A 14,591-nucleotide genomic window follows, 5' to 3' on the forward strand; every position below is an offset into this window, starting at 1 on the left:
GCATTCTGGAGCACTAGTATTTCACATATTAAAACAATTAAAACTAAACATACTAAAACCTCAAGTCAGGGCTCAGGAGAAGTTTGCTCCATGTTGCATAGATTTTGGAAGCAACACAAGGTCTGATTCACATAAAGTAAGTTACACTTTGGTGTTACTTTACTCTTGCAGTGTATGTTTCTGACTAGCAAATTTCCATTGGTAACTTTATTTAACGAGTAGTAACTTTCTGAGTAATAAGTAAATAAATTCTATTATTTTAAAAGGAGCTACTACTAGTAGGTAGGTAGTACTTATAAAGTTAGTACTCATAAAATTAGTGTTTGTACAGCTACACCTCAAGGGTAACTATTCACCCTAAATTTAACTTTACCTTTGTGAATCTGGCCATAGTGCACACCAGTAGTAGTCCCTATTCCCGGACATATGATGTTTTATGACTGCACTATAATATTTTCCATTCATGCCTGGGTGGCTAGTAGGGCTGGCGTGGGATATTGTTAAGTCAAGAAGATCCTGTAACAGTCGGAGTCACTTTCACAACATCCACCCCACCAAGTGTGGGATCCATTTATGGTGTAAATTATTACATCACATTTCAGTATGTCACACAACCTGGTGAAGAGAGTTAGGGGCTTCATGACTGAATGGAAAAGGGGAGTTGGGGAATCATCACTGTTAGACCAGGCACCATTGGCGTGGGTTTCCCCTGTAGTTTTGCCTTTTGCCTTCTGTGTTTTTGCTGTGTGTTGGACTTCGTTTTGCAAATCTAGATGCTTTGGGTGCTTTGCCACTGCTGTTCAGTGCCAAAGTGCAAGTGCTCCCTTTGAAAATTGTAATTATGGAATGTTGATTGCATGATTGGCATATTTGATTTACTAGCCAGAACCTAGTACAGTGCACTGTGTGTGCCCAGGGCCTGTAAATCAAATGCTCCTAGTAGGCTGCAACACTGATTGTGCCACCCACATAAGCAGCCTATAAATGTAAACCCTTGCTTGCCATTGCAGAGCCTGTGTGCAGTCTGGTACTGCCATGTCGACTTGGCAAGTGCACACACTTGCCAGTTCCTAAACTTCCCTTTCCATACATGTTAGTCACCCCGATGGTAGACCCAAGGTGTCCTTGTGGGCAGGGTGCATTGTATTTGAAAGGTAGAACATGCCCTGATGTGTGTGGCAGGTCCTGGTAGTGAAATACCACCAATTTCGTTTTTTCACTATTGCAAGGCTGCCTGCTCCCATAAGAAAGAATTGGGAGTTTGTTTATAGCATCTTATAAACATAACTACCCCTGGGAACAAGGTAGGAAAATAAAGTTTGATATGTCTGAACTCAGAATGTTACAAATCATCTTTTGGAGAGGGTGATTTTTACATTGTGTGTTTGCAACTACCACTTTTAGAAAGTATGTATTTTATTGCTTAGCCATCCAGTATGCCTCTGCTAGGTTTGTGTATTGCATGTCTGGCTTTGGAGTGTCAAGGGTTGGGGAGGAGCAGTGGCTCCAGAGAGCCTGTTGAGTCAGGGCTGGGCTGAATGGGCCTGGTCTGCATTGGGAGTGGTGGTAGGAGTAGCCCCTGCACCTGAATTGGGCTGTGACTGCCTTCCACAATGATGGCTCCGCCCCCCTGCCGTGTGTCTGGAGTTAGGGCTCACACTGGCAATGGAGATTGGTGTGCACTTACAAAGTGCCCCTCAGAACTGGTTTTGGCTGTGTACAGACACTACCTGCCTTTAGAGAACAAATGATTTTTGGGTATAAAAAGAGGGGCCCAGACCCCAGACTTTTAGGCCCAGATGTAGGTAAAATAGATTTACCGATTTTAAATTACCGAATCATACCGATTCGGTAATTAAAAATCGGTAAATCTAAGGGGTTGAGATGTAGGAACATCCAGATGATCCTGCTACCGAATCGGTAAAAATCTGTATTTACCGATTCGGTAAATACCGACCGGTAATGGCCCATTCATTCCTATGGGCTTTGAAGCCCATAGGAATGAATGGGCCATTACCGGTCGGTATTTACCGAATCGGTAAATACCGATTGACACAAGGGTGCAGGGGGTGTCACTTTGACACCCTCTAGCACCCCCAAAAAAGATTCGGGGGCCATGTGGCAGGCATACCTGCCCTAAGGGCAGGTCTGCCTGTCATATGGCACAGGTGTGCATGCACACATGTGCATGCACACCGGAATCGGTTTTTTACCATGAAGTTGGATTTCATGGTAAAATACCGATTCTGTAAGGCTTGTGGGACTCAGAAGAGTCCCACCTACATATCAATAATACCGAATAGGTATAAATACCGAATCGGTATTTTACAGATTCGGTAAATTTACCGATCGGTAAATTTACCGAATCTGTAAAATAATGTGTCCCTACATACCGATTACTCAATACCGGTCGGAAACGGCCGAAAATACCGATTTTCGGCCGTTACCGACTGACCTACATCGGGCCCCTAGACTTTTAGATCACTTCTGGGAAATCAAGAGGAACCTTTGCCAAGGAGAAGAGCCAGAGAAGCTGAGGAGTAATACCGCCCCTGTGCTGCTTGCTGTCTGGGGTTGGCCTGCAGTGGCTACTTGCTTCTCAGTAAAGGAGAAAATGACTTTGCTGTTTGCTGTGTCCCCTACTTGAGGAAGATATCCAAGGGCTTGAAACTGAGCTTGCCTCCTGTTCTGAAGTCTCGGGGACACAAAGACTTCACCACCAGCTCCCCTGAACTCCCTTGCTGGGAGTTCTGACCTGGAAAGATGTGCCTGCTGTTGTTTGGACTGTTGTCCGCTGGCAGGTGGAAGAATCCACTCCTCGTCCCAGATCCTCACATCACATTATGCACCAAGTTTGTCACATTGTTGGGGGATGCAGTAAGAAACTGACGAAACACCTCCCCACGCCGTAAGAAACCGGCGCATAACCTACTCTCTGGTACGGAACCGATGCATCGCCTCGCCTGCGCAGCAGTAAGGAAGCAAAACATCACCTCCCCAAAGCAAGGAACCAACCCATCACCTTCCCTGAGTGTAAGGAACCGATGCATCACCCTCCCTGTGGCCCGTTTTGTTTGTTTGCATGACGCATCCCAGGTACTTTGTGTGAAAAGTGTTGCATTTGCAATTTGCTTTGAACTGAACTATTTCTACCATCTGAAAGTCATATTTTTATTACTGTATCGTGGATTTTTGTTGTTTGGTCTTGTTTTGGTTTAGATAAAGATTACTTATTTTTCTAATCTGGTGTGGTGTCCATTTGTAGTGTTTTCACTGGATTACTGTATGTGTTCACAAATGCTTTACACACTGCCTCTGAGATAAGCCTGTCTGCTCGTGCCAAGGTACCAAGGGGCTGATCAGGGATTATTTTAAAAGTGTGTCCCCCTTACCCTGACTAGAAGCAAGGCTCCCAATTTGGACAAAGCTACCTACCTCTGCCAACTAGAGACCCCCATTTCTAACAATCATCATCATAACATCTGTTGTGGAAGGAATAACACAGTTCAATTACCTAATGGAAACAGTCCTTCAGCCCCAGAGTCCCAAGTTATCTAATTCTTATGTTACCTAGAGTTGACAAATACAATATAGGGAAGAACCACACAGATAGAAAAATTGTTATTGTTAAGAAAAGAAAAATGATACTGCATAAATGCCAAAATGGAAAGTCCATCTGTATTTTTCTTCTGCTTGGAATGTCCATCTTGGGTGCAGGGCTGAACAGTCCCGGTAACCAGAAGTGTCAGTGTTATGGAGTTTTCCTGCAGAGGAAGAAAATGCATGCGCGATGCACAAAAAATAAATGTCAATATTGTAAGGTAAAGGTAAGCTTTATGGTGGATGAGGCTCAAGAGGGAAGAGCATAGGCTGGAGCAGTCATGTGCAATTAACTGAAAAGTGAGAACAAACTTTTACCACTAATCCCAGACAAGTAGCTGCATTTAACTGGCTGACCATCTCATAAATATTAATAACATTTATCTGTGTGCACCCATTATGTGGCAAGTGTCTAGTAACAGTCCCCCCAGACCACAACCATTCAATTAGAGTTTGACATTGGAAGCATCCCACTACGCGCCATTTTCATAATCCATGTACCTCTTTCCAGTCCACAGAAGAAGGCCTTTTTGACTCATTCTCTTTCCCATTGAGGTAGATCTGCATTGTTCCTAACTACTTACTTCTAGCTGTAGTGGTCATCCCGTTCTGACTCTCGACCCCAATGAGATAGACATGCAGTGCTGATGAACAAGAAAAGCAAATGATTTCAAGCATTTTGTATAGTTTTGTTAACTAGACTTGTTTCTGAGACACCTTAAAAAAAAAGGAGTACAGGAAAGCAGTTGACCATGTATGTAATTATGGTGAAATGTGAAAGCAAGTCATTTATTCAGGCAGAATCATCCCCCAGGCCCCAAACATATCAGGTTTAAAAATGTGTTACAACACCCTTCCAATCAACACTCAATGCATCAGTCATAGGTGCAATAGTTACCTGTTCCAAGCAAAGTGCACATTTGTCTATTGTATATCTTTTACCATGGAAGTGATACACAAGGGCAGTCTTGTATAATTAATGATGATAGTCAGTGGCAAACCAGCTAGGAAATGAAGAAAAGAAGGATGGGGATGGGATGAATTGTTGTCTTCATGCCTTTTAAGAAAATGGAGGCTTCTTGTGTGCACTCCATTCATGTTATGTGACTAAACGGGGCAGTGTCAGCCAGAAATCAAATATATAAATGTTCATCTCTTCATAATTTATTTTCCAAAGCAGTTCGATGATATATATTCAAGTTCTGTTGTGGGATACTTGGTCAGGGAAGTACAGTTTGTTTTCAAACCCAGACGTTCTTCAGCTAACACACTTGAGTCTAAGCAATCGCTCTCATCCTCCTCCTGTGATGTTTCAGGCACAGTGTAATCTTGTGTAGTTAAGTGTTGGATAATTTTAATCATGGTCAATCTCTTCATGTTTTGAGGCGAGAGACTGGTCCTTCTGATAGTTACAACTATCCCAGCTTCACTGAATACAACCTCAGAAGACACACTGGCAAGCCAGATACTTTATTGCCAGCCTGTTGGAGCTCTGCCACGGTCACATCTACCCATACCAATAGACTTATGGGTTTTGATGTAGGTAGACTTCTTTTGGGTCAACCAAATAGTCTTGGACCAACTTCTGAATGGCTGTTGGTACTGTCACTTGCTCGACCTCTGTTGCCTTTGTCTCTGCACTTGACTTAGGCCCTGCAATTTGAAACCAAGCCCAGAGTTTGGGTCAGATTCCTTTGTTGCTGGTGTTGATGGTGATTATTGTGTTGGGTGTAAGACAACAGTTACAGCACTACCCTCTCAGTAGGTTGAAGGCTGCACACCGGAACTCTTGCCCAGGTCTCTAATATCTAGCCATTCATCTTCCAGTTCTCACACTTGATTGACAATAAAAGGTCCTGATTTAGATCTCAGCATATGGGTTACTTCATCAAAATGGTTACAGATATTCCGTCCTCAGAAATATAAATCCCATTATATCCTATGGGATTTATATTTCGGCAGAAAGGAATCCATCACCGTTGTGACACAGTAATCCGCACGCAAAGATCTAAATCATGCTCTAAGTCTTGTAAAGTGAAACATCCTCTTCTGAAAAAGGAATTAAAGTGGCTAGCATTTGTTTGTAGAACACGAGGGAACCATAGTTGGTTCCACCAAGCTGCACTGCCCCAAGACTGTCTGAATCAAATGAATCATACCATTTAGTGTTCTATAATCTCCATTTATTCACCATTTGTTTTTAGCCTTCTTTCTTCACTTTTTCTTTCAATTAATTTTATCCAATCAATATTTTGCGTTGATTCACAAAAGCTCGGGAGCACTAAATGGGTTCCACATGTCATGATTTTATTATAACGACCCAATGCATTTCGGGGAAAGATTCCCATCATCAGGGGCATCTACAAATACACACATATATATGTTTTAACCATCTTTGTCAAAAAAATAAAGCACTTCACTTAAGTTAAAAAACAAATTCCATCAATCATACACAAAAGTGATGTTAACGATAAAAAATGTTAATGATGAAGAAAAACCGCTGCAAGTTAATCTGACCTATACCTAAAAGGGTTACCACCGGCATACTCCATTCAATCCTTTCTATACCTACATTATTCTCACATATTCAGCATACCCTTTATACGGTAATACTGTATAAAGAGGTGTGGATTTATTCAGGATTATGCTCAAAAGAAAGTATCATTGTGTCAGACATTTGAGTAGGCCCCATTTGTCCATCTCTCAGTTGTATACCCTCCACTTTGAAGGGCATAGTCTTTGATCAGTACTGCTCATACAGGTGTTGCAGCATATAGTACATTGAGTTACAAAGTGTTGGCACCTCTCATATGAGGGTTTTAACCGTTACTCTATTAGCATACTGGATGATCCTCAACTGCTTCTGGGCTTTAAAAGAATGACTGAAATTAATGCAGATTCTTCGGCAGGCGGCAGGTGGCCAGTATGTTGCTGACTATCTCACAATCAGGTTAATAAAATGTGTGGAACACAGTACCCTGAAATATCCACCATCTACCATGACTATATTACTGCTATTGTCTGTGACAATAAATCCAAATATGAGACCTCTGGGTAAAACCATTCAAAAATCTTGCTGTTAAAGTCTTCCAAGAAGTTTGCAGCTGTATGAGAATAATACTTGGTGAACATTGGTACAGTTACATGCAGTAGAACACCCTTAAATGTTTCTTCGACACTGAGACCTGACGATAGATGTTGCCTAACAGAAGGGATCCAGTGTGCAATGATACACAAGTAATTAGTTGCTTGACAACAGGTCCACATGTCTGTCTTCAGGTGGATAGTGTGAACAGAACTCTGCTGCAAAGCTTGTCCAGCTAATTTCAGCACGTCGTGATGGAGCACTGGAACAGCAACTCTGGTAAAATAGGTCTGGCTGGATACCTTACATTTCGGGCAAATGTCTTCCACAAATTCTTCAAATCCCAAAAGGAGTTCCAGAACTAACATTTTAGCCATCTTCCCATTGTACAAATTTTCAATTGGGGGTTGTTTTCAATGGACTCCTTCTGCCTAAACATGTGTGTAATAGCTTAGATTATTTTTTTGTGGCGCCCCTAACACAGGTTACTTTCGAAGAGAACAATGAGGTGGTAGACTCAATTTGCGTCTTGGGGAACTCATCAATTTTTGCAGTGGTGTCTGCATCTGAGTCTTGTGCCAGTTGGCGGTTGCTGATGCGGGTGATGCTGGCTCACTGAAGGGGACAGAGCTGCTTTGTGTAAAGCTGTCATCCTCTTCTTCCTAATCACCTTCTATCACCATGCCAGAGCTGATTCCCTTCTCTCATCACCATCACCACCACTAGCTACTTTTTTAAGGTGTTCCTCCTACTGGATTGCATAATGTTTTTTCAAATGAGTCGCTTTGCCTCTAGTACCATAGTGTGTAGCAGGCTTACCTCGATGAACACTTGCATAGCAAATTGAGTGTATTTTAATGTTATACTCCTGTTTGCTAATCGTAAAGAAGTCCCAAACGAGGAGCAGAACTTTTTTAGTGTGCCACTGCTGATGCCTGGAGAACTTGAGGTAGGAGGCTGTGTTGATTGCTCTCTGCAGTGGGTACTTCAACTGACATAGTGGTGGTTCAGTTCTTAGTGGGAGCCTCACAAATATGGAAGATGGCGGTAGTGGTGATGGAACCAGTGCCACATCCCTCTGAGCAGGTTGAGTAGGAGGTGTAATTAGGGTATCCACTGAGCATCCTTCCATACTGACAATCACTGGCTTGTCATCATCACTGTCCATTTCCATAATTCCAAGCCTTTCAGGAACTCTCCTTTTCCCTTGTCTCTTGTGGTGGATCTCATATTTGGCGGGGTTCCAATCAATGTCCAGATCATCAGAAGGGTGGCTTGGAGAAGATGGTGGAGTACCCTTTCTTTTTCTTGCTGAAAATCTTGAAGCCAATGATTCAAGAGATACATCTTGCTCAGCAGAAAGTTCAACCTCCTGTTCTGCTTCACTTCAGGAAGAATTGTTGCTGGTTGTTGCTCCTGTTGTCCCCTATACTCAGTTTCCTCCGTAAATTGGAAAATTTGCATGTGAGACAAATCCAATTCAGACTCACTGCTCATCGCCATGATTACAGTGGCTCACTTGTTGGGAGTCATGGCCTTGAGCTTAGTTTGGAGTGGTGCCGTTGATGCAGGAGTGCCGCTCCCCGCTTGCTGCTGGGAGGACGGTGCAGCAAGCAGACCATGTTTCCTGAAAAAGGTGGAGGGCGGTATTCCAGTGGTGGCTATTTGCGTGTTCTTCTCCTTCTCACTGGCCACTTTGTTGGAAGGAACATCTTTTTACAGACTATTTTTAAGCTCTGTCAATTGGCACTTAGCTGCACAAGCAGAAGCAGGAAGTGGAAGACCCAGGTGGTGTGGTGTGCTGTCACTTTGTGTTGGCCTAATGTCTGGCAGTACTGTAGGTGATGACTCTCGTGCACCTAAGCAGACAAACAAGAACAGCATTCAGCTAAATGTGGAATTTTTTCTGTTTGAATGATATTATTTAGACAATAGTAAGGTTATCCCAAATAATTAACAATAGTGAATCCATTCAATTCCAATCCAAACTACATAATAATATTTCAATTAGGATAACAACAATATACAGATTTAAAAGTGTGTCTCTAAGGTGATACACCTGTGATAGACAGATAGGTGCAGGGAAAAAATGAATAATTCTTAAAAAGGCAAATGCTGGTGTGCGCCTATGACCTAAGACCCAGACCTATGGCAAATTGGGGGTGCAGGGAAAAATGGAATAATCCTTCAAAAAAGTGAATTATAGTGTAGGCCAATGACTCAAGAGACCTATGACAGGCAGAGGATGCAGTGAACATTGGAATAATACTTACTATTGCCCAAGACCCAAACTTATGCCAGGCAAGGGGTGCAGGGAAAAATTTAATAATCCTTAAAAATGTACATGCTGGTGAGTACCTATGGCCTAAGACTCAGACCTATGGAAGGCAGGGGCCGCAGGAATAAATTGAATAATCCTTAAAAAGGTGAATGCTGATGTGCACCAATAGCCTAGGAGACCTATGGCAGGCAGGGGTCAAGGATAAAATTGAATAATCCTCAAAAAACGTGAAAGCTGGTATATCCCTATGGCCTAATAAACCAATGGCAGGCAGGGGTTGCAGGAAAAAAAATTGAACAATGCTTAAAAAAGTGAATGCTGGTATGCGTCTATTGCCTAAGGCTCAGAGACCGATGCCGAGCTGGGGGTGCAGGTAAAAAATGGAACAATCCTTTAACAAAAGGTGAATGCTGGTGCGCACCTATAACAGGCAGGGGGTGCAGGATAAAATCAAATAATATTAAAAAAGTCATTACTGCTGTCTCATAAGGGACTATGAGAAATTGTTTTGGAGGCAAGGAGGTGCGGACGAAAATGGAATAATGCATTTAATATTGTTATAAACACTGTACATACATTGATTTCTACGAATGGGGGTGCGCCAGGTTATGTTAGTCCAATAGGCTGTGAGTAGTGTCAAAAAAGTTATTATTTTAATTTCATAAGCAATTTCAGTAGTAAGCAAAGCTCAGCTAACTCGTTTCATTCCCTCTAGGGGAACTTGTGTGGCGCGCTCTACAACTTTGGAGTTTTGACTGGAGAAGCACTCTAATGGTCGCCACATGCAGGCCTTATTATGCCTGTAAGTACTCCGAGGGCTTCCAGCGCAATACACTGGAGAGAATTTCCTGCATGACAAAGCCATCAATTAAAAACAAACTGATTAACTTTTAAGCCCTGATGAAGTTCCCCTAAAGGGAATGAAACACATTGGGTGAGATTTGCTTACTACTGAAATTGCTTATGAAATTAAAATGAAGACATTTTTTTGACACTACTCACAGCCTATTGGACTTCATTACCTGGCGCACCCCCATTCGTAGAAATCAATTTTAGATCTGGAGCACAGAGGCGTCACACAACGGCTGGCACTGGGGAGTTGTTTGCGCAGGAACAAGACTTATTGGAACTAGCATGAGCTGCAGAGCTAGGAGTCCACCATTGTAAACTTTGATACTGTGCATACATACTACAATGATTCTCAAGCACATTAAACTGATATCAGGGAAAAAGTTTAAAAAAATGAACAAAGAACAATAACGCATAGTAGCCCTCTTCTATCAATGTCAATTAAAAAAGTATTTGAGAAAAAAATTAACACACTGGCAGGCTATACAAAATGGTCAATGGTCACATGTTCAAACACGAAGAAGCAATGAGGCATGCACAACAAAGAAAACATTGAGGCCTATGGCAAAAGCACACTGGTCAGCTACAGAAAATGGCTGCAGGCCACATGGTCAAACAACAACAGGCAGGGAGGCATGGACAACAAAAACACATGCAGGCCTGTGGCATAAGCACACTGGCAGACTACACAAAGTGGCTCCGGCCACCTGGTCAAACAACAACAAGCAAGGAGGAATGTACCACAAAGAACACATGCAGGCCTATGGCAAAAAGCACACTGGATAGCTACACAAAGTGCCCGCTAGCCGCATGTTCAAACAACAATAAACAAAGAGACACGGACAACAAAGAACACATGCAGGCCTATGGACAGTGACTACACAAAATTACTGCTGGCCACATGGCATAGAGAACAAAGACAAAATGTGAGTTTATGGCAATCACACACACATTCACACTGGCCAGACAAAGGAGGCATGGCAAACAATGAAGAAAATACTGCAATCAATTCAGCAATGCCAAAAATGAAATTTAAGTCAGCTATAAAACCTTTACAGCACACATCCTCCCAAGGCCGAAAAATATATTACACCACCAAAATAAACTTTTGCAGAAAATAAAATGTGAGCTACAAAACAACCCACATCCTATGCCATCCCTGGCCTAAATCATAGATGTTTTAAAACAACGTATAACACAGAAACAGTTGCTTCATATACCCAATGACTAATACTGGCTGGATGGCCCATGGGCAGAGTAGGCCATGTGGTAAAATAAATGATTAGTGCAAATTAACAAACAGGGAGAAAATATACTTAATTGGGCAAACTTTTTCCTTTATAAAAGCAAACAAATTAAATGCAAAACATTCTAGGCCCTCACTGCAACTCCAGGCCACTCAACAAAACCACAGTCACATTTAAAAATTTAATAAAAACACAAATTCATATTGGTGCCTGTTCTCTATCAAACATCACCCTTAGTCAAATATTTTCAACGTATTTCTGATGTCACAAAAACAAAGGGGCATATTAGCAAGGGCAGTATCACCGCTTTAGCGGCACTTTTTGCCGATAAAGCAACAATATTTTTATCGCCCTATTACCAAGCTGTTAGCGACAGTTTAATAGCGATAGCGGCTGTTTTTTAACCGCCTTGCATGTCAACTATATTTATCGCTAATGACATGCAAAGTAGGCGTTCCTCGCTAAAAGTTATAGGAAGAAGTCCCTATTAGCAATGCCTGCAAAGCGATAAAAAAAATTGCGCTAACCGCGATTATCGCTGGATTTTAACACCTGCTAAAATCCTGACTTAGCCATTGTTTTCTGTGGGAGGTGGATTCTACGGCTGAATCCTCACCTGCCTATTAGCAACCTTTTCCTTAGCGATGGGAATTCATAGCTGGAATTCCCGCGTTATTGCTGGAGAATCGCCGGTATTGCTGGTTTATTATCGCCTTGGAGATAAACAGATTGACGCGTTATCGCCGCGATGTAAACCAGCAATAGCTGGGGATAAAAAATACAGCGCTAAGCGCGCTTAGCGATAATTATCGCTCAGCCTTGCTAATATGCCCCAAAGTCTTTGAAATTCAATAGTATATATACAAGAGGAATTGCAGATTAAGAGATTCTTTCACTTCAAAATCCAAATGGAAAGAGTCGCGCGAGCGCGTCGACAAGATGGCCGCCGCCACCGGAGCTCCGTAACTTCATCAGCCTAATGAGCTGAATAACGACGATTTTTAACACAAGGTTTGCTCAATTTTGGTAGCGCTTGCCTCCTATGCCGGCCCCCTACCGTTGCTGTTAATTTTGGGCGTTTTCATCGCGTGGGGATCTCTCTGTCTGCTTCCTGGCTCCTCTCCCCAGCCTCTGCTCCGGTTCAGCCGATTGCCTCAGCACAGGGGGCGGTGCATTTCTGAAGAAAGGGCCTGGCTTGGGCCTAGCCACTCCCACGGCTCACATTAACTCTTACACTGCCTTTTCCTCAAGTGCTTTGGGAGCTTTTAATACCCTTTTGCCTCATATTTATTAAATTTTGAGGTGGAATTGGTATTTCTACATTTTCCTGACGCAAAAAGTTGTTTTTTCTCCTCAAAATGGATAACAAAAATTCTGCTAACAACAAAAGGAAGCAGCAGGTGTCTCCTCCCCCAAATAAATCGAAAGTTGTTGAAACTTCTGAACCTTCACTTACTCTGATACTGGAAGAAATAAAGGCGCTGCGCATGAATACTGATACTATTGCAAATGAAGTGAAAAATGTTCGCAAAGATATGGCGTCAATCTCCATGAAAGTTTCTGACAATTCTATTAAAATTCAGGACAATAAAACCAAGCTCGATGCATTTACACCTTTGATGGCTCAGATAGTACCAATGCATACCCAATTATTAGCATTGGAGAACCGTAATAGACAATATAATCTCCGCATTTTCAATTTGCCTGAAGAAGTTGAGGGCTCCGACTGTCGCTTGTACCTGGAATCTTTGCTGCCTGGTCTTCTAAATATCAAATTTCCTGAAAAATTTGAGGTGAACAAAGCGCATAGAATTCCCTCACACAGGAATCCACGCCATACCAAACCCAGGCAGGTGATTTTTAAGGTCTTGCGTCACCATCACTTGGTTCTCATAAGGAAAGCTGTCAGAGACATTCCTTCGCTTCTGGTAAATGGCTCCAAAATATTTATCCATCAAGACTTTGCTAAGGAAACGGTTGCTATTCGCAAGGAATTTTCTTCTATGCGTCCACATCTGAAAAGCCTTGGTTTTAAGTATGGTCTATTTGATCCGTCTACAATGCGAGTTTGGAAAGACAACTTCTCAAAATCTTTTCATCGTCCTGCAGACTTAAGACTCTTTTTGGACCAACAAGCTTCGTCATCAATGGAGATTCAAGCTCCTATTACTTGATCGCATTTAATTTGAGCATTCCTGGCGATTCTTCTTTCTTCATGGGCTCCAACGGTCTCTGGCCATGCTTGTGGAACGGGTGTGCGACTCTGTGTCCTTATTTATGTGCCTTGTTTGTACCTTTTTCTTCCTTTTCTGTTTCTTCCTTTTATGTCTTTCCCTGCCTTTTCTAGCTTTCTACGTAGAGTTACTTTTCTTCCATGGCTGTTCTCCCTCTTCTCTTTCTTTAACTCCTCTTTTCATCCTCATTTTACTTCTTCATGGCTACTACACATGATATTAAAATTGTTTCTTTTAATGTTAAAGGTCTGCGACATCCAGTTAAACGAACGAAAATTCTAGACTACTTGGGGGCTTCTAAAGCTGATATATGTTTTCTTCAAGAAACACATGTTGATGACACCATTTTACAATATATGAACAAAAAGTGGGTGGACACTATTGTTTCGTCACCTGCCCTTGGTAAGAAAAATGGGGTTGCGATTTTCTTTGCAAAGAGATTACACTGTCAGATTATTAATAAATTCACAGATGCAGAAGGTAGATTTATTGTTGTTAAAGTTAAAATTCATGACTCCACCTTCTTTTTACTTAATATCTATGGCCCCACAGCCGATGATCCTTCGTTTTGGTCTACCTTATCTACAGAAGTTCTAAAGTTGGGACAAGTTCCTTTGATTGTTGGAGGGGATTTTAATGTGATCATTGATCCATTACTTGATAGACTTTCTACTACCAAGTTTAGACCCCCTAAAGTTTTTCATGCTTTTAAATCTTTCCTTAGTACTACTAAACTGGCTGATGTATGGAGACTACACTTTCCCACTGAAAAATGGTTTTCTTTTTTCTCTAATCCCCATAATTCTCATTCAAGGATTGATTATTTTTTGATTTCACCTTCCCTACTTCAGTCAGCTACTAATCCTGTTATAGGCACTATAGACATTTCAGACCATGCTCTAATTTCATTTGTCTTAAATATCTCTTCTACTTTTACTAAACAAAATAGGTGGCGTATGAACTCCAACATTGTCCTTACTGATAAGCATAAACCTAAACTGTTGCAGGCTATAAAAGATTATTTTTTATTCAACCCTGAAGACTCCACATCAATTGTCACCAGATGGGATGCATTTAATGCCTACATTAGAGGTACCACTATTTCTATTATGGCTCATGAGAACAAACAATTTAACGCTACCATTAAGCATTTGGAAAAGCAAATTGCTAAATTTGAGCGTCTGTTTATCCAATGACCCCCAGTACAAACATACACTTCAAAAACTCCGCTATGAATTTAATACTATTCTTAGTCACAGAGCAGGAGTCCAACTTTCAAAGTCCAATGCTAAATT

Source organism: Lissotriton helveticus, chromosome 6 (assembly GCF_964261635.1).
Source record: "Lissotriton helveticus chromosome 6, aLisHel1.1, whole genome shotgun sequence".
Lineage (NCBI taxonomy): Eukaryota > Metazoa > Chordata > Amphibia > Caudata > Salamandridae > Lissotriton > Lissotriton helveticus.